At 42.1% G+C, this 18,743-nt stretch overlaps 1 long non-coding RNA gene across 1 annotated transcript in view; it reads left to right on the top strand.

The window, feature by feature from the left end:
* The window catches only part of LOC138468490 (uncharacterized), a 1,478,099-nt gene that overhangs the window by 1,093,509 nt on the left and 365,847 nt on the right, over positions 1 to 18,743 (top strand). The gene's annotated exons all lie outside the window — the stretch shown is intronic.

An 18,743-nucleotide genomic window follows, 5' to 3' on the forward strand; every position in this document is an offset into this window, starting at 1 on the left:
ATTATGGTATCATTTAAATAATTATGACAAATCCGTACTATGAGTTATTCATCTTTTTCTAAAACCATATTCTGGCTACAGGGGTGTGGTTTCCCAAGTCACATGGTGTAGAAACCAGTTTGTCCAGTTTCTGCCAGGCTCAGAGGCCCTGCCCCTCACAGCTTCTGCAAAGAGGAAGCTGTTTTACGGTCCCCCAATAAACCATCTGCCTGGGCCCTGGAAGGCCCATTGTTCAAGAGGAAGCCATTTATGGCCACTTCAATAAACCCTCTGCCTGGGTCCTATGTTTAGTCTCTAGCAGTCCCTTGGTAATTCAATCAGAGAAGTGTCATATCCCTTTTGGTGGGAACATCAAAAGACAGCTAGGCCTGGGAACACAGCAGTTGTGCAAGTCTCAACTCCTGTTGGGGGTAGCTGGTGGGCAGAATTCAGTTCCTTAAGACAGGCCCCAGCTAATGTCACTTTTAGTTACCCAGTTTTCTGCATTCAAATAAAAGTAACCATTTTTACATATGCAGCTAGAATGCTGATTCTAAGTTTCAAACTATGACATTTAAACAATTGCAACCTATGTGACACTCAAAAGTAGGTCACTCATTTCTTTTAAACATTTAGATTTTTAGTGTCTTTCAGTCCAAATTTACTTAAACTGCTGAAATCCACAGCTCAGCCAGTCTTGTTATAAACCTTCAAGTCACTTCAGAATATAACTTTAGATTGTATCCACCTCTCAGTAAGTCTTTCTTTGGCCTGCTTTGGGTTCATTTATTCAGTTTTACACAAATGTCTGGTGTTGTTTTAAAACGCCGGCTTTCTGATAGTGGTGAGTACTGGTACTGCACCCATTTTTGGGATTTAAGAAAATGAATTCCCCACAATTCTAGGTTGCTTTTGGCAATCAGCATTGCCATTCCCAATGGTTTCAGGCTACTGTGTGGGTAGTCCAATGGTGGTTTTAGGCAGTGCCCTTCTGTGCCCATAACATCGGCAAAAATGAGTGGCAGCCTATTCTTCATGCATTTCCCTGTGCATTTTCTGGGAAGCTCTGTCCATCATGATGTTTTCCATGTCAGTACTGCACAGTTTTGAGGTAGGGCTCGGATGCATGGATAAAAACATCCCACAGAGGTTCGCTGTTCACTCAGCGTCATCCACACTTTGCTTTTTTACCACAAAACCCTCCCACTCTACAAATAAGGGAGAAGAAGAAAGGAAAAGAAGTACAGGGCACTATACGGTGTCCACAACGAGTCGTGGGACATGAGAAGGCGGCACAGGCCAGAGGGGGTAACCTCAGGACCCGGTTCCCAAAAGTATGATATTATTATGATATGTGATTATTTGTGTATCTGCATAACCATATCTGTACAACAAATCCTACAGCCTTTTATTGCCAACACTTGACAAAATGTTGTGAGACAAATCATTTCGGGTGAGGGTTGGGGTTCAGCCTACAGTATGCATGCATATGGGTTCATCAGTTATGATTACAAAAAAAGAGACAACAAAGTGTGGGGTATGTCCTCTGTTTAAGTGTTTCTCTTTTGATATTGGGGGCATTATTGTGTGCTTATGTTGGGTCATGAACCTTAATGAGCAGAGTCTGATTCCCCATCTTAGATATTTGTGAGAAGGTACCATTGAGCAGTCAGAAGAAGGCTCTGAAGGCTGGGGCTAACAACCTGATTACGCAAATCAATCCCACTGAGTTAGTAAATGGGGTAGCCTGAAAATCGTCTATCCCTTCCATGCTCTACTGTAGTGTTTGGATGCTGAGACCCTGGAAATGTGTGGGTGTTAGCATGTTGCTTCATTGTTCACAAGTCGGGACCTCAAGCTGATCTCACAAAGAAATATACTTTGGAATTGGTCTGTGAGCGTGGTCACAAGACTACTCACTCGCACACAATAGTTCACACACACACACACACTCTTTTGGAGAGCCAAATACCTGGGGGTACAGAGATGCAGAAACATGCGGATAAGGGGCAACCTTGATAAGGTTAGTACAGAAGAAGTACAGCAGTTCCGACTGACCCAAGATGGAAGATACACATTTTGAAAGTTCTGAATGTAGCGCTGTGCCACAACCAGACCCAACAACCACATTACAGAACACTCATTGAAGTGCGGGAGTACAGGAAATTAACAAGTCACAGGGGCCGAAACTAGTACAGCCATACTTGTTCTATATATCTCATTACAAATTGCTGTACCAAAAACACAAAAAATATCAAAAAGAACCTCATGGTAGCCAGCATTGAGGAAGTTGGAATGGCTGATTGATTAGCCGAGTAGTGCAGAGCGAGAGGGCAGAGCATGATAGAAGGAGGACAAGAAAGGTGAAATAGAGAGATTTGCAATGCAGGAGATAAAGAACTGTGAGGAGGAGGAGGAGGAGAAGAAAGGCATAATGGAGAGTTTGGCATTGGTGGCGTGTAAGACATGGAAGAGGAGAACAAAGGAGCAATGGAGTGGTCTGAGTTGGACAAGAGAAAGAGTCAGAGGAAGGATGAGGAGAGATCAGTTCACAAGTAAGAAGGTGAAGGCAGAAGAGAAGGCAAAGTCTGAATAAGGAAGGAATCTTGTACACAGCCTCCTTGGAGCCTGTACAAGATCCTGGGTCCTTCAAGAAGCTAGAGGGGAAAGAAAGGAATAATCCTTGCTGGGGCCTAGATACACAAACACATATGGGGTAGACACAGCAATCATTTGAACTTGCAGACAAACATTGCCTGAGGGTTTGTGACACCCATGTCTGCTTTACGGCAACCAACCCAGGATAGATGGGGAAGAAACAGACTGCCAATGGCTAAACCCTAAGACATTGGAATTGTGCGTGCCAGCACTGGTCACCTTGGTACAAGCCCAGGACTCCCAACTTTCACCCAGCTATTGAAGAAATCTCACTGGAGCCCTTGCAAATTCCAGAAACTGTGAGTGTATAGTGCAAACCACCCAGTGTGATGAAACCCAGGCTGGACAGTGTTTACTGATCAGGGATCACAGTCCAACATTAGATTAGGGCTTGCGTATCTCTCACTTAATTGTGTTTCCTTGAAACTCTGCACTGTTATGCAGAGTGATAGCTCTGTTTTTAATATCTTCCATTAGATCCTGTAGGTCGTGTGCAAACATTTGTGTTTTATACAAATATAAGAGAGTTATACTTCCTCACTTGCACGGCCTAGAGTCTCCCATTGATCTGCTTGCCTGTGGCATGTAATGGATAACTTAGATGTAATAGAGTCTGAAAACCAAATAGATGTAATCTTAGATGAAGTGCTTTGGCAATCTCATTTTGCTTTTGCATCTTCTATTAGCTGTTGATGGAGCGTTAAGCCTGTGCTATGTTTTTTTTTAACCACGTGCCATTTTTGTATCATAATAAATATGCATTTCCAATCATGTTTAACCCATGGATACATCTATGTATACACTGCATCTTATGGACATTTTGTAATCTCAGCCGAGATGTGCTGTGCCCAATACTGTATCCTGCATTTCTTCCAGCCACATCACACTCATTTTGTTTTTCCTACATTCTAGACATGCTTAAAAGAAAGCAAAGGCATCTTTCCACTCTCTCTGTGACGTGGCGCTAGAGCATTCTGCACTGCTTATGTGCAAGGCTTGGCCATACCCAGAATGCCACATTCTCTACTAGACTACAGTGTAGCCACTGGATGCCACCCCCAAGACGACATTCACTGCATACCGTTGTACTGTGGTGTGTTTAAGTGTATGCATCCTTGGACAAGCTTCATTACACAAGCAATGATAGATAGTGTACCAGCTCTGGCACTTTATTTTAGTTCAATGTTGCTTCGTTTATTTCATAGGGTTGAGATGTGCTGCCCAAATATATCAAACATGTAAAAACATTTCACATTCTAAAAAAGGCAGGTCACATCGAGGGTATTAGTCTATTTGACCTAAAACATTTGACCTTTTGACCAAATTGACCTTTCCTGAGTGGTCCAAATTGACCTTTTTTTTTGCATCCGGTCCAAATTGACCTTTTTGGTTTAAGTCAAATAGGTTAATACTTACTTACCTGAACATGAGGTGCAGGGGTTACGTGGGTTACAATGGGAGTTGTGGGGGGTGACCCCCACATCCTTAACAATGGAGGTCAATTTGGTCAAAAGGTCAAATGTTTTTAGGTCAAATTGCTGAGGGCAATTTGCAAAAGGTCAAACATACCCAAACTATATCAAGTCATCCTTCCTTTTTTGTGTTCAGGATATAGAGGCTTTTGCTGATATTAAAGGAGCCAAAGACGCGCTCAACATTTTCTGAACTGTGTCAATAATACGTTTGGCACTGGACGGTAAACCGGTGTAGCGCACCTACACATAGTGCAACGCGCACACATACATTTCATATTTACCCCTATCATCCTGTTGTCCCAAGATCACAGCAGAGTCCTTACTCTTCGATGTTGATGGTGGGTCAAAAATAGACACACACAATGGCCTCTTTCACTTGGTGCAATGTGAAAGAGCAATGTCAAAGTGCTATGAATGATGTTTTGTCATCTGGATATAAACCTCGACTGCATATACAGCTGTTCTGTCCTGCCTTTAGGAATGCTGTGCACCAGCTTTCTTGGTACAGAGACAAATGGTGAATCTTGTCTCCATTATCACTGCAACAACCTTAAAGTACTGCAACATGTTTTCTTTTCATTGTGCCTCACTATGCAGTAGTCTATGCATTTGCAACATTATGCCTGCACTGGTAGACCTTCCTTTAGATGCTGTGTAAGAGAGCAAACATGTTCTTTACTTTCATGCATGGAACACTATGACTCTATGGGGCACATTCTCATAAAGTACAGTGAGTAAAACCAAGTGGAGGATGCAATGTGTTTCATTGTGGCACTTTTAGAAATGTAGGCGCTACTTCAACTCCCACCTGGGTGATGGTAGTAAATTTACCAGGGACAGGTTCTTAAAGGGACCGCCATTCTAAATTGAAAAAACAAGAATTAAAGCAACTCTATCACTTCTTGTGCACTTCTTGTGTTGTGTGACAGAAATGCAAGTGTGACAGCAAGGTTTTATACCGCTGCTCTCCCACTTAAAACAAACATGACGTGGTCAGAGATTAACCTGTCATGCTTTGTGGATCCATCTGCACCTGCAGAGGAATGTGGTTGTTTACTGGTCATTTCAATGTGCTTCCCATTTATGAACATAGGATGCACATTGAATTGTGTATAGATTCCCTTATTTTCTCAAATGTGCAAAGGGTGGTGAAAAACTGGAATGGAAAAAGGGCTTTCTGCATAGGATGCATCTTTTTTGAGCACAGCACACGGGAAGAGATGTGCTACGGCTTCTCCTCACTCATGCAACATACCATTTTGAGAATCTGACCTTGGAATTTTGTGAATGGTTATTTGTCAGAACTGTACAGTAGTGCTTTTCTCATGGTTCCTTAATCAAACTTTCAGACATTTTACAATTAGTTCTACCATCCTGCCAGTTCTACATGTCACACCTGTTAATGGCAAGTACTGTTGTGACAACTTGCACTGCTCTAATTCTCCTCCCATTGGACTAACAGACCAAGATGTTTCTAAGGGGGATTCTGATGTTCTACATTCACACTCTTATTCTGCTTTGGACAATGCTCAGTTGATAGACATCAGGGGCCTGGTTCACAGAGCATGTTCCAATGAGATTGTGCCATTATAATATGCCTCTGTGAATCAGGACCTAGGTGTGCAATGGTACTCCCTTTTTTTTTTAGACCTTTTGTGATCTGCATTACAGCATTGGCAAGGTATGGCGGATGTACTTGATACTTGTTGATACTTGCCCCCAAGTACAAAGTGTGTACTTGGGGGCGGTTGGGGTGGAGTGAATGGGCAGCAACAATGTGCGCAGTGGAGGATGGTGTATACAGTGGATTCGGAAGTCAAGTGATGGGTATTTCTTAATTTTTCACAAGACATCCCTTCATGTTAGTCGAGAGCACACAATGACTGGTAGACATGATGCCATATATGATTCTTTTGGGCTGCATAGAAAGGCACCACAGTTAATTATTTACAGACGTCACATTTTGATTTTCATTGATTAACCTGATTTGTAAAATGAATCACATGACTTCAACAAATCTGTCAAGTGTTGCAACATGCTTGATCGTGTCTATAACAATAATGTGTGTCTGTGGTGGGGGTGTTAAAGTTTCCAGCTGTATAACTAGGAATGTGCAGCTACTGTACGTGTTCAGTATTTGGGATGCAAGCACAAGCTCAAAGTTGCCTTGATCACTCAGCTCAATTCGGCCTTAATGAGTTGGTGGCGGTCAGGGACGTGTGATACAGCAAGTTGGCACAATTTGGTAACAATTGTCCGCCACACTTGAGTCCTTTACACTTGAGTGAAATGGGCACATCAGCATTCACGTATGGGTCAAAATCCAGTTGAAGCTCTGCAATAGTTAAATAGAAAACAGACTACTATGCTTTATGTTGCAAGAACAGTAATGTAAGTGTTTAGAATGAACCTTACATTGTAGTAAAATAAAATTCAAATCAAAATCATTTATGGCTGCTTACTTTCCCGGTATATGCAGAAATGATCGAATATGAAAATACCTAATGAGAAATGAACACATTTATTTGTTCAAATTTGTTAGGGATTTCTGTTCATTTTTATTAAAGATAGATGCAAATGGGTTAAGGGGATAGGTTAAGGTAGGGGGAAGTGGGGTGGGGTGTGGGGAATCTCCCCCCACATTATTAAAAATATAAATGTGATTAACAAAATCGGTCATTTCTTAGTAGTTCTTTTTTCCGATAATTTCATGGTAATCCTACTTTCCCAGTTGAGTAGAAACGAATTCCCATCAGTATACTGAATGGTTAGAGTTGCTTCTTCCCTCAACACTTCAAATACCAGGCCAGTGATAACCAATCCGTAGCAGAGAGCACCGGCCTGTGATTATGTGGGGAGGAGATCAGTGTTGATACTGTAGCTCACAGCAACCACACCAGACTTTAGTCCAATGTAACCACTTCAATACTAAAACTCCTAAATGCAGTTCATTGACCAAAAATATACCAGTGCTGGGACATGTGCCCATCATTATCCAATCCATTATCCAATCCCTCAGACACACTTGATAGTGTGGGGAAAGGATAGTGAAGGAGCAGTTTGTTTCTAGCCACACGTAAGCCACGGCAGTCGGTGGGGGCTATGGAGGAATAGGGGAGGGCCAGAAAAGCACAGAATCTGTACAAGCAACATCTAGGCAATTGCCATAATCAAGCAGGGTGAGGGCCATAGTCACAGCAAATAATGTATAAAGAAAATCCAAAACAATAACAAAGTATATAAAGTACAATTACCTGACTAAAGTTAACTTACTGTGAAACACATATGTTGTACATACTAAATATTGGAAATTGGTAGTTACTTAATGCCGGGTTAATTGGACAACATAAGGAGCCCTTGGGAACCATGGCTGCGGAATTGCAAAACAAAGTTCCCTATGCATCTTCATTTTATTTGAGAGGACACATCATTGGCATTCTAACAATTGTAGCTATTATCTGCTTAATAGCCAAGATAAAAAAAAGCAAAATAACAAGTGAAATATCTATCACTTGTGATATGACTCAAAGGTACACTGTCAAATTTTAAAATAAAGCATATGCAGGATACAAAATATGTAGACATGTGACAAGATATGATAGTACAATCTCACAAAGAAAAACCTCACATGTTCATATTTATATGCATAAATAGCACTCTTAGTGGGAAGATGGTTCTAGAACAAAACATCAACTTTAAATCCAGACCGATTCTCACTAGATGAGCATTCACAAATATTGTAGTTCCACTGAAACAACACCATTTGTATATAACTGAATTGCATGAATCATGTTCATTAAAAAAACATGTTCACCAAAATAATGAACCTATTCCATATCAAAAAAGTGCCTCAGGGTTAGTGCATGTGTGCTCATATAAAAACACAAAAAACATCTATCAATATTGAAATGCAAGAAGAAAACCTATTACAAGCCACAGAGATGTCTCCTAATGCTCAGGCAATACTGTTAAAGCTTTCTTTTCTCAAAAATACTTCCAACTCCTTTGCCTGCATGGCATGTTTACAGAACATCTAATATATCTCTATGACATTGGTTATACCCAGTGTTCCAGATAAGATTTTGAACTGGGAGTATTTTACTGCCTATTTTTTTAGTTGGGAGTAAAAATGTAAGTCCATCTCCCAATGGCAGTATTTTATACGCGGGTATATTTTTTACTGAAAAATTGAAATGTTTTTGTGATCATTTTTCCTTTTCACCTAGTTTTTCATAAACATTAAAGATACATGTTTAATTCTTCTGATCAGGCACTAATAATAGTCGTTTCTTCCTGTGGTACATTGTGCCCTACTGTTCCAAACACATCAATGGAACTGTGTGGGTGAAAGCAGGGGCACAAGGTCCTTCATGTCAGTTTCCAATTTTTTGTTGGGGGGGGGGGGTATTTTTACAATCAATTTTTATTTTTTCGCAGCATTTGCCTATTTATAGGGAGTAAAAGTGGCCCATACACCACTTATCTCTAGGGCTGGTTATACCCTCAATGTCTATCAATTGTCCTATAACTGGGATGTTTTTTTAAAGAAATGTGGACACTATGTTTCAGCCATTTCTTTGGAGGTACACCCATCCCATGTGTCTCCTGTCGCAGATAAGGCCAGTCGCCTTCATCAGGACTGACACACCGCTGTCATCGGGACTGGATCCTTAATCCCTTGTATAGGCAGTGTATGTTTTATCTACAAATGTAAAATAAGGTGTGTGAGCTAATATTTAGTATGTTGTTCTTTGCCGAGCTAAATATATATATAAGCAGCGTTCATCTAGAATCTATAACCTTTATGTTTCCTAGTGTGCTCTGAGGTGTAGCTTGTAGAACACGGTAATCAGAGATGATTCTCCAACCATGTCCCAGTGTTTCTGTCTACTATGTGTTTAATCCATGGATCCTGTTGTAATTACAAGGATTCTATTGTTTACACCTGCAGAAATCTATTAAAGGAAGATACATTGCAATCTTCTACAGCCAAGTCTTCACTAATCATTACTATATCTTTACATACAAAAGCCTATCACTAGAGCATGTCCCTTTAAGGCCCTCACTCTTGTGTCTATGGGCGAAATTTCAAACCCTGCTGCATTTCTATTATCATGTGAGAGAGACTGTAATGAAAAATCATGACCTGTTTCTACTTTACAGGTTGGGCCAACATGAACCCGCTGGCTCCATGCGTTGCTGTGATACAGCAGCGGAATGCCCAGCCCTCTGATCTCTCAAAACACCCTGGAGCGTGGTGCCGTCATGATCAATTTAAATGGCGTGCCGTCCTGTGCTTTCACAATTAACAGGAGGCGTAACCTACATGGAACGTGCATGGTATTTCCTTTTGCAATGTTTGTTGAGAGGCACCACTAAACTGGGTGCCATCTTGGAAAAGGTTTTTATGCCTAGTGAAGTGTATAATGGCCTATACTAAAAGGACTAGTTCCCTCATGTTGTGGGGCAAAACGGTTCCAGTCTATTAGGTGAATGGATGGACACATATGGGGCACATCATACATTCACAACAACTTTCTGGTGCTCTTGCAGCCTGCTGAATGTGAAATAATGTCCCATGGATATTGATATTGATATTTTATTTGTATCACGCTCATACACAAGTGTTTCAGAGCGTGGATGTTGATATTATACCAGGCAGTCCATTCTATTCAACTTAAAAAACAGCAGAACTTTCAGAGAAAGTTTACCAAATGGTGTGCATATGTAGTGCCGAAAAACATGCACAGGCCATAGATGTAAATGGTGTACCTGTTAGTCCTTTCCATTCAACTTAAGAAAACGTAGCAAATGGTATGTGCATGGGGTGCAGAAAAAACATGGGCAGCTGACACCGGCACCTAAATAAAGACCAATGTATATAATGCTGTATGCAATGAATACATTCCACTCCAAACTGGTATTTAGACCATTATTAACAGTGTCCAGGTGCTGGATCCATTTTGGTTCGATTTTTCTTAGTGTCCTCTCTTTTTCCCTGCTGCAGGATGGGCTTTTACCACTTGTATCACAGACCATAGGATATTAATTGGTTTGTGATTCAGTGACACATAGTACTCTACTAGGGTTTTGTCTGGCACCTTAATTTTTACACACGAAAAGTATTCACAAATTATTTTTCTAATTCCTTGTGCTGTTTTCCAATGTACAATTAATTGTCTTGGCATTTTATGCCATAGTTGTCCCAGCTGTTTTTACAATTTGTGAAATCTCTATATTCCCATTGCACGCCATACAGAACAAGTTTAAAAAAAATGTGCGTGAGGGGGCACACTGAGTAGTTGCTGCATCTGAAATGGACATTACCGGTGGGCAATAGCACCAGGAGCGTTCCAAGTGCCGAATGGGATTACCACAATAAATGATCTCACTCCCAGATAACCAAGCAGACTCAAAGAATATGGCAAAATACTACTTTATTATCAATAAAGTAGGGAACCCTGGTGAACAAACAGATTGTAGCTCACATACTCTCAACAGATTTCAATTACGCAAAAGGTTTTATACCTCGATGTACTTCAGCTATGACATCATCCTACGCGGCAAACAGTAAAAACCTACTGGGTGGAGGGATTGGTTAACGGAACCATAGTTTATATAAGTATTCATATCATCATTGGCTGCCCCTTATCTGGTAGGCACACCTTGAACAACCTTTAACTACATACAATGCTGATAATGGCAATAACAATAACAGCGGATAGGCGTCTATATCAATGTATAGTCCACCATTACATAGGCCCTCATAATTGGTTAGGACTCTCTTCTAACCTTTACATTGAGCTGGTTAGCACCACGTAAGCAACAAAACCCATGTGCAAGGGAACAATCTCAGACAGCTGCCTTCCTAAGCTAATTAGCCTATCATCTCTCATCAGTTAGGCCATAAGCCAAGGCATCTTCTCTGTAGTTAAACTTGCTGACTGTTCTCTTCCTTGGAACTTTAAAGAGAGTGAAGGTACATTGCTATCTTCACCTGGAGCTTTATGAATAGGCCTTGTCTTCTGGTCTTGTACCACATGTGAGGAGACCATGATTGCGTCCATTCTGTCATTTTATTTAGTGCTATATGATTCAATTATATTTGGTGCTATTACTCTCCTCGGCCTCTGGGGACTTGGTTGCTCTGTCTTGCATGTGCTTTCTGCATCTTTGATTGTTCAATACTTGGCACTCTTGATTATGCACTTCTTTACGTAATGTAAGAGAACTATGTCTTACGTTCATGGCTTATCCTCTTCGACTCCATTTGTGCCTTTCATTTGCTTCTTGCTGCAGCATCCTTGGTTCTGAGCCAAACAAATATCCTTTGTTCTTGCACAAATCTGTATTCTAGAACCTGTCAGCTCTGCAACTTTGGTTTCCCTTCTCGAGGCTGCTCGCTTACTTTTATACAATGCTGACACCCATTTTCTCAACATGGCTACTTTACTCTCATTATATTTCCTACTTTAGCAAGCTTCTACATTGTCTTATCTACCATATATGTCTGTTTGTATCCATCTACTGCACCTCTTGTTACTTATCTTCTAAGTGTATATCTAGATATCCATGCATCAGGTTTAGTGTTCCCACATATAGGGCCTGATTCATGGAACGTTTTCCTATGGGATTGTGCCATTATAAAACACTTACATGAATCAGGCCCATAGTCTCTTCTTCATGACGTCACTTCACACCTGTCAGACTGTACTTATAATTCTTCTCTGTCCAGTGGTGTCTGCAGGCTCATGTGTATCGCATCAGTTCCAGGGAACATTTTGTACAGTTGTCTGAGCGCATAACATCTCTCATACCTTCGATGTGGTATTGGGATGATACCAGGTGTCAAACACAGTGCTATCTTGATGTTAATTGAATATGATGGAGGTGAGGGCATGGGCTCTATAAATGAAATGTACATCTGCCTCTCTACATTACCCCCTCTGGTCGAGTCCTCAACCACCTTCCAAATTTTCTTCACCTTTTCCTCACATTGTGGTTTCTTTGGAATTCATATCTTTGTCACCACCCTCAGGTCACCTGCTTTTTTTATGTGTTCATCCACACTCCGTGTCATATAGCAGCATTCCCCAGTTGGTGAACAAAACCCCCAGCATCCCACATACTTTTTTTTTGTCCTTAGGATACTAAAACCTCATTCATGGGGGTGCCAGAGGGCTTCTTTTCAGGTGCTTATGGGTGGTGTTTTCAGTCTGTGTATGCTCATCAGCCACAGCATGCACAAATCATTATCTTCATCCCAATGGCTGTCTTCACTGTCTTCTTATGTGTCCTTTGATTATTCTATAAGACAGATCCCAGCAATACTAACACTAGTACTGCTCCCAAAGTTTTGAAGGCATTTACCAACCAGGTTGGAACCCACTTCAACAGAAATGAAAACCAATCATCATCTTCAGTTTCATCTACTTCTTCCACCATTTTAGTATGCAGAGTTAACAAAATAGATATTTCTTCTGTCAGGGTTCCGGTTTTCTCCATCATGGGCAGGGCATGTATGTATAGCAAGAAGACCCAATCTTGGCACACACACCTCCTTCCATTGCTGTAATTAAGTCCAGGACATATCTGTTCTGAAGAGTCATGAGTCTGATGGCCCTATATTCTTTAATCACATTAAATCCTTTTATTGGTGTTGATAAGGAAATCCCCAAGGCAGGGGGAATCCCTAAAGCAATGAAGAGTCAAGACACAGCCGAGAGGCAAACTGGGTTATTATTAGAGAAAGACAAACAGCAAGTTACAATAACACAGAATGACAAGTGACAGGTGCAATCAGTTGTAAGACAAAGAGCTCTCTCTGCCTGTGTTAGGTCAGAGTGTTTCTTATATAGCATGGCAAGTTTCCATGATGTTTGTAGAAATTTGGTAATACTAGGAAGCAGACATTTGTGAAGAAGTCTTGCAGTTACATGCAGGGTACATTATGTAGCAAGATCAGTACACAACTTTGTCATACGCAACTGAATACTCCTTATAAGGTGGTATTTGTACACAGCTATGGAAAGGTACTGGGAGCTGGTGTCTCATGTGTCCCGATGGCAGCATTAGGTTGTGACCTGCCGAGCCAAGGTGGGGTGTGGGAATGACAGGAGAGCTGTGTGTAGCAAGAGGCCTCCGGCTAAGTCATGGTGAAGGATTTGGGGCCTAGCAGGGGAGGGTGATTGCTAGGAGGTATAGTATAAGGACAATCCTGCGACATCAACCCCCCATTTGCTCATCCAGGGGACAGGTTAAAGACCACAGGGCGCAAGTTTGCCTTTTGGGCGGGATGGCACTGGAGAAGGAGGTGTAACAGTGTAAACTTGGCAGTGTATACTGTAATGGGGGACAACTAAGGCTAGTCAAATTCAAGAAATAACACTGGATTGAAAGGAATTATTCTGCTTGCATGTGCTGGAGTGTGTGCCCAGACATAACAATCTGAGGCATCAATAAAATCAGCATATGTCCTTGAGAAATTTGAGGAACATATTGGTATCTGAGGACATGAATACTGACGTGCTGGGCAGTAGTCCCAGAAAAACAGTGAGCAGGGGTAACAAGGCTGATATGTGTTGGGGATACCAATGGCTGTACTGGTGGTATTTAGTCCAGGCATGCCCCAACTTGGTCAGTGTGTATCACAGCAGTGTACCTAGAGATACTGGCATGGAAAGACATGGGAGAGAAAGGACAGGGTCCAATACTTTAAAACCAATGGCACTGTGCAAGAAACAATCATATCACATACACTTATTACAACAAAAAATCTGGCCCACCAGTCAGGGCAGTATCATGTCCACGGGATGCTTGCTTGGGTAGCCTGTGAACGCAAAAAGTGAGTAGTAATCATTTGTAATACATTGTAGGCGTGATAGGCTTGTGATCAGAGAAAGATCAGCTATGCAGTGGGCATGCTGTGGCAAGAATATTCCTAAATTGTGCTGTCCAGCACTGCGCAGACTGGGGCCTTATGCCAAAAGTTCCAAGCAATTTCAGTGACTTTATGGTTCCCTTCTTCTAGCTCAGAAGAACATCACCTTTACAAACTATGCTGATGACACTCAATGTGTCATCCCATTAAATGAGTCACATATCATGGATGAAAGTAACATCAATAAAGTATGACTTCATCCACACCTGGAGGGTACAAAATGGCCTTGCTCTCAATAATGATAAAACCAAACTCATTGTGGTGGCTAAGCTAGGCCCTATGTTTACCACCTTTACCATAGCCAATTGCAAGTTGGAGGTGCTGAAGAAAGTGAAAACACTGGGCATAATATTGGATCAGAACCTTAACATGAAGTCACTGGTTAGCAATTTGGTATCTGCATCAATTTATTACATAAAACTACTGGCACATCTCCGCCCGCTTATCTCGCAAAACAATGAGGAGACGATGTCGAGAGCCATAATAGGTTCAAAAAATGACTATTGCTGTAGTCTCCTCATTGGCACCCCTCAATCCAAAATGAACCATCTGCAGGTCATACAAAATGGTGCAGTCAGGGTGATGAAGAACCTCAAACAGAGAGACCACATATTGGAGGCCAGGCGTCGTCTGCATTGGCTGCCAATAACGGCAAGAGTCCAATTCAGAATGCTCTTGATTACCCATAAATATTCTTTAGGTCAGATGCCAGAATACCTGAGGGAATGCATAGTGGAGAAACAGAAATCAAGGTCTCTCAGATCAAATAACACCTTCCAATTCAAAGCACGCCACTGGTAAACTAGTAAAGCCCTCAAGGGAGCCTTCCGTGTAGCCGCCACAAATGCATGGAACCTGCTCCCACTAGACCTAAGAGCGACCAAATCCACTGACACGTTCAAGAAGAAATTGAAAACACTATTTTTCTGCTAAACACCCTAGTCAATCCTTTGGCCGTAATCTGTTACATGTGTGCCCTTAAGCCTCTGGTATCGGCTGCGTGGTATGAATGTGAAAGTAAAGTAAAGTAAAGGCGCAAGTTGTTCAAACTGACCGATGCTGCTAACTCCCTCAAAACTCTACACCAGCTGCATGTGTTCCAACAAACCCTAAATGATGGTAACACCCTGAGCCTGCAACCACCTAGGGTGGCCAGAAAAATGGGCAGTCGAGGGCAACCTGAGATACATACGATGAACTCAGTGATTAAGGGGCTTGGTGGTCCAAGGGAACCCCCACCTCCATCCATGACTGGTCGAGATTATGGGCCCCATGAGTTTCAGCAAGTGGGCTTGACGAGAGGCGGCCAAGCACCTACCCCTATCAACACCACTTACCAGGAATTACAAGAAACTGGTCTTGTATGGGGAACTTCAATGCTCTGAGAGAAACCATCGATAGGTTCTCTCGATCCAACCCACCAGGGAGGCATGGGAGGAATTGTTTGGGCTGGTCGGGCCCAGGACCCAGCACAATGTCTCTACATGGTCTTCCCTCGCCCCAGTACCCAAGGCATGCCAAGCAGGGGGATATGAGAGGTTCATCTGACTGCATTTGTCTGGTCGAGTGTCCCACACTCTCAGTAGGAGTATCCAAGAGTAAGAAAGCACCCGTGACCAAAGTAATTCAATCACTACCATACATCAGGGGCTGAAGATGCATCATATGGAATTATATTTTGGGGTGTGAAAGGATGTCAATATTGAGAGACACTGAGGACTACATCAGCTGCATTCGACTTGGTCGATCATAAGGTCCTTTGTAGGCATCTTGATACAGCAGCCCACTTCTCTATAGGCACTGTTAAATGGTTAGAATCCTTCCTGAGCAAAAGAACTAGCAGAGTCTTCTCACCCTCTGCAGCTGCAGATCCCACCCCTATCATGTGTTCTTGTGTGCCCGCCACTCTCTACAATATATTCACCAAGCCACTGTTCGATGATTTGGACCTTCTGGGTGTCACCTACACTAACTATGCAGATGACATTCAGATTCTCCTCCCACTTTCCGGGGATCATGGCAGGGACCTGGCATTGGTGAATATATAATATATAATCTCATCATTCAAGCATGGATGGCCACTCACGGCCTATGCATGAATGATGACAAGACAGAGTTGATAATCCTTGGCTCCCCTTCCAACATCGCCAAACTAGGGCATGAATATGCCTCTTTCATCATTGACAGTAATAATACCATCGTCTCCAAGGAGGTAAAAACTCTTGGTTTCTACCTGGATGCAACAATGTCCTTTACTAAACAACTAAAGTCTCTGGCTTCTACCACAGCCTACACATGTAAGCTGATTAGAGCAGGCAGGCCCTTCCTTTCCAACGACAGCTGCCTTATACTGGCCAGAGCACTAATTCTATCAAGATTAGACTACTGCAACACCCTCTACAGTAGTGCTAATAAAACCATCATCCGAAAACTCCAAATACTACAAAACAATGCCATAAGAGCTGCACTAGGCATCAACAAAAGAGTGCATATCTCTGCTATCAGACGTCATCATAAATGGTTATCGACCCACAACAAAATACAACTAAAAATCGCCTCCTTGACACATAAAGCAGTAAACAATGTGGCACCGAGCTACCTAACTGACAGAATATCCAGAAGAACTTCCAGTAGACCGTCCAGAACTATAATTACTAATTGCTTGTTAGTACCCAGATTCAAATTGTTTAAGATTGGCGGCACCAGTTTCCCTGTGAAAGCCGCTAAACTTTGGAACTCCCTGCCACACCATTTGAGAGCTGACCTCCCCTACTCTTTATTTAGAAAGAACCTCATTACTCACCTCAACCTGACTGAGAATTAGTTCTCCTCTGAAACATTGGTATGTTAGCCTGCTACCAGATTGTAAATTGTGTATAGCCTCAACTACCAAGATGCAAATTACTCCGCCTCTCTGTATTACTTAAGTCCTGTTTTATTGTATTATATTGTATTATTTCATGTGTATGTTGACATTTCGTATATTGCCTGTATATTTGTAACATATGTAACTTTGCATATCCGTCTGCGCCCTGCTACTCTTGGGTCTGGTGCGCCTTATAAGTGCAATAAACAAACAAACAACCAAACATCCGGGTGACTGTGGTAAATGGCTGATTGATAGATGGGCTCTTATCGGTTGAGCTACATGCCTACTCGCCGGCTGGTTCTCGGATTTCATTGTGGCTGCACCCCCATACACTAACACTCCCTCCATGCACAGACCACTCCCAGGAGCTACAGTATCCTGTTTGGAACCGAGGGACTATGATAGAAGAGAAGACAGCCTTGAGGATGTCGACTGACCAGTCATGTTGGACTTGCCCATTGACCCCCCCTTACTACGTCCCCAGGGACGTCAGGGACCTCCAACACCTGAAAACCCTTTCATGGAATGTGGGAGGGCTCAGCTGGCATCTGGAGGACCCAGGGTGGAAGGTTTGATGTGCTTTGCATGCAGGAAACTTGGGAAATGTCTACTGTATTAGTGCAAGGTTTTGTGTTTTTTCTTTTGCGAAGCCTGCGACGAAGGGGCATGAGAGGGAGACATAAGGGGAGGCCTGCTAACATTTGGGAGTCCCTCTATGGCGTCAACTTTATGGAAAAATGTATGAACTCAGTTGATATTTTTTAACAAATAATCAAGGCGAGCCCGTTAAAGCCACAAGGACCCAAAAACAATTTAAGGAAAATTCTAACATAGACAATACATATATCATTTGTACATGTCGGTGATTACCACAGGTAAGTGAACCCAAAAACATTCCAAACATTAAACATACACTGACATTCATAATCATAGCGACTCTTAGTCCTATTCAGAGTATCAAGTATCTCATCAGTGCATCCCGTTGTGATTGAAAAGGGAACTCTATTGGTATGGAATGAAATAAAATAACGAGTGCCCAGTGTGTGTGACAGGCACTGTGTAGTATAAAAAGTTGGAATGACTGTGTTTCGGCCTTTAGCCTATTCTGTTGGCTGTAAGTAGGAAAGACTTCATCAGGACAAGGAATTAAGATCTGGGCTCAGTCAAACTCTTGTGCCTGAATTCTTCTAGCACTTCAATTCAAAAGAAGTACTGCGCCTGTGGCTGCGGCAATGGCAGTTCACCAGGGGTGGATGCCCCCTTGCAGTGGTGTCTGGCATGAGGCATGTTGACCAGATGAGAAGAATGGGATCACTAAAGGACCCTGTTCCAGATGGTGCCTGAACAAGATTTATTCCAAGGGTGACAACTTATAAATGGGATACAGATCTAGGACAATAATTGCCGTTATCCTCATCCACCGTGGGTGTTGGCCCTGTTGCCCCATTTTAAACTTAGGAATGTAAGGTTGCCGCAAGATGCCATGGAGCTCTGATCCAAAGCCAAGGACGCAGTTGCAGTGTTTGCTGCGTCTACATTTCTAAGCCCGGCCTGGCTAAGAACACCAAAAAAATAGGGATCCCTATGTTTTGACCCTTTTAGGAGATACTATTGAAGCCCCCTGTCTTGTCCCAGAAGAGAAACCATAATACCATCTGTACAGCCTTTCCCTAAATTTTAGATATGCTGAGGTACACATATGTAAAGTGTTGTAGTATGTATTTTAAAAGTGACTGTTGGGTTTTTAATGTTCTGATAATTATTTATAATGTGCTCCCGATTCACTTTTATGACCTAGAACCCTGTTTTATGAAGTGTATTT

This window comes from Ambystoma mexicanum, chromosome 4q (assembly GCF_040938575.1).
Source record: "Ambystoma mexicanum isolate Mex_15411 chromosome 4q, UKY_AmexF1_1, whole genome shotgun sequence".
Lineage (NCBI taxonomy): Eukaryota > Metazoa > Chordata > Amphibia > Caudata > Ambystomatidae > Ambystoma > Ambystoma mexicanum.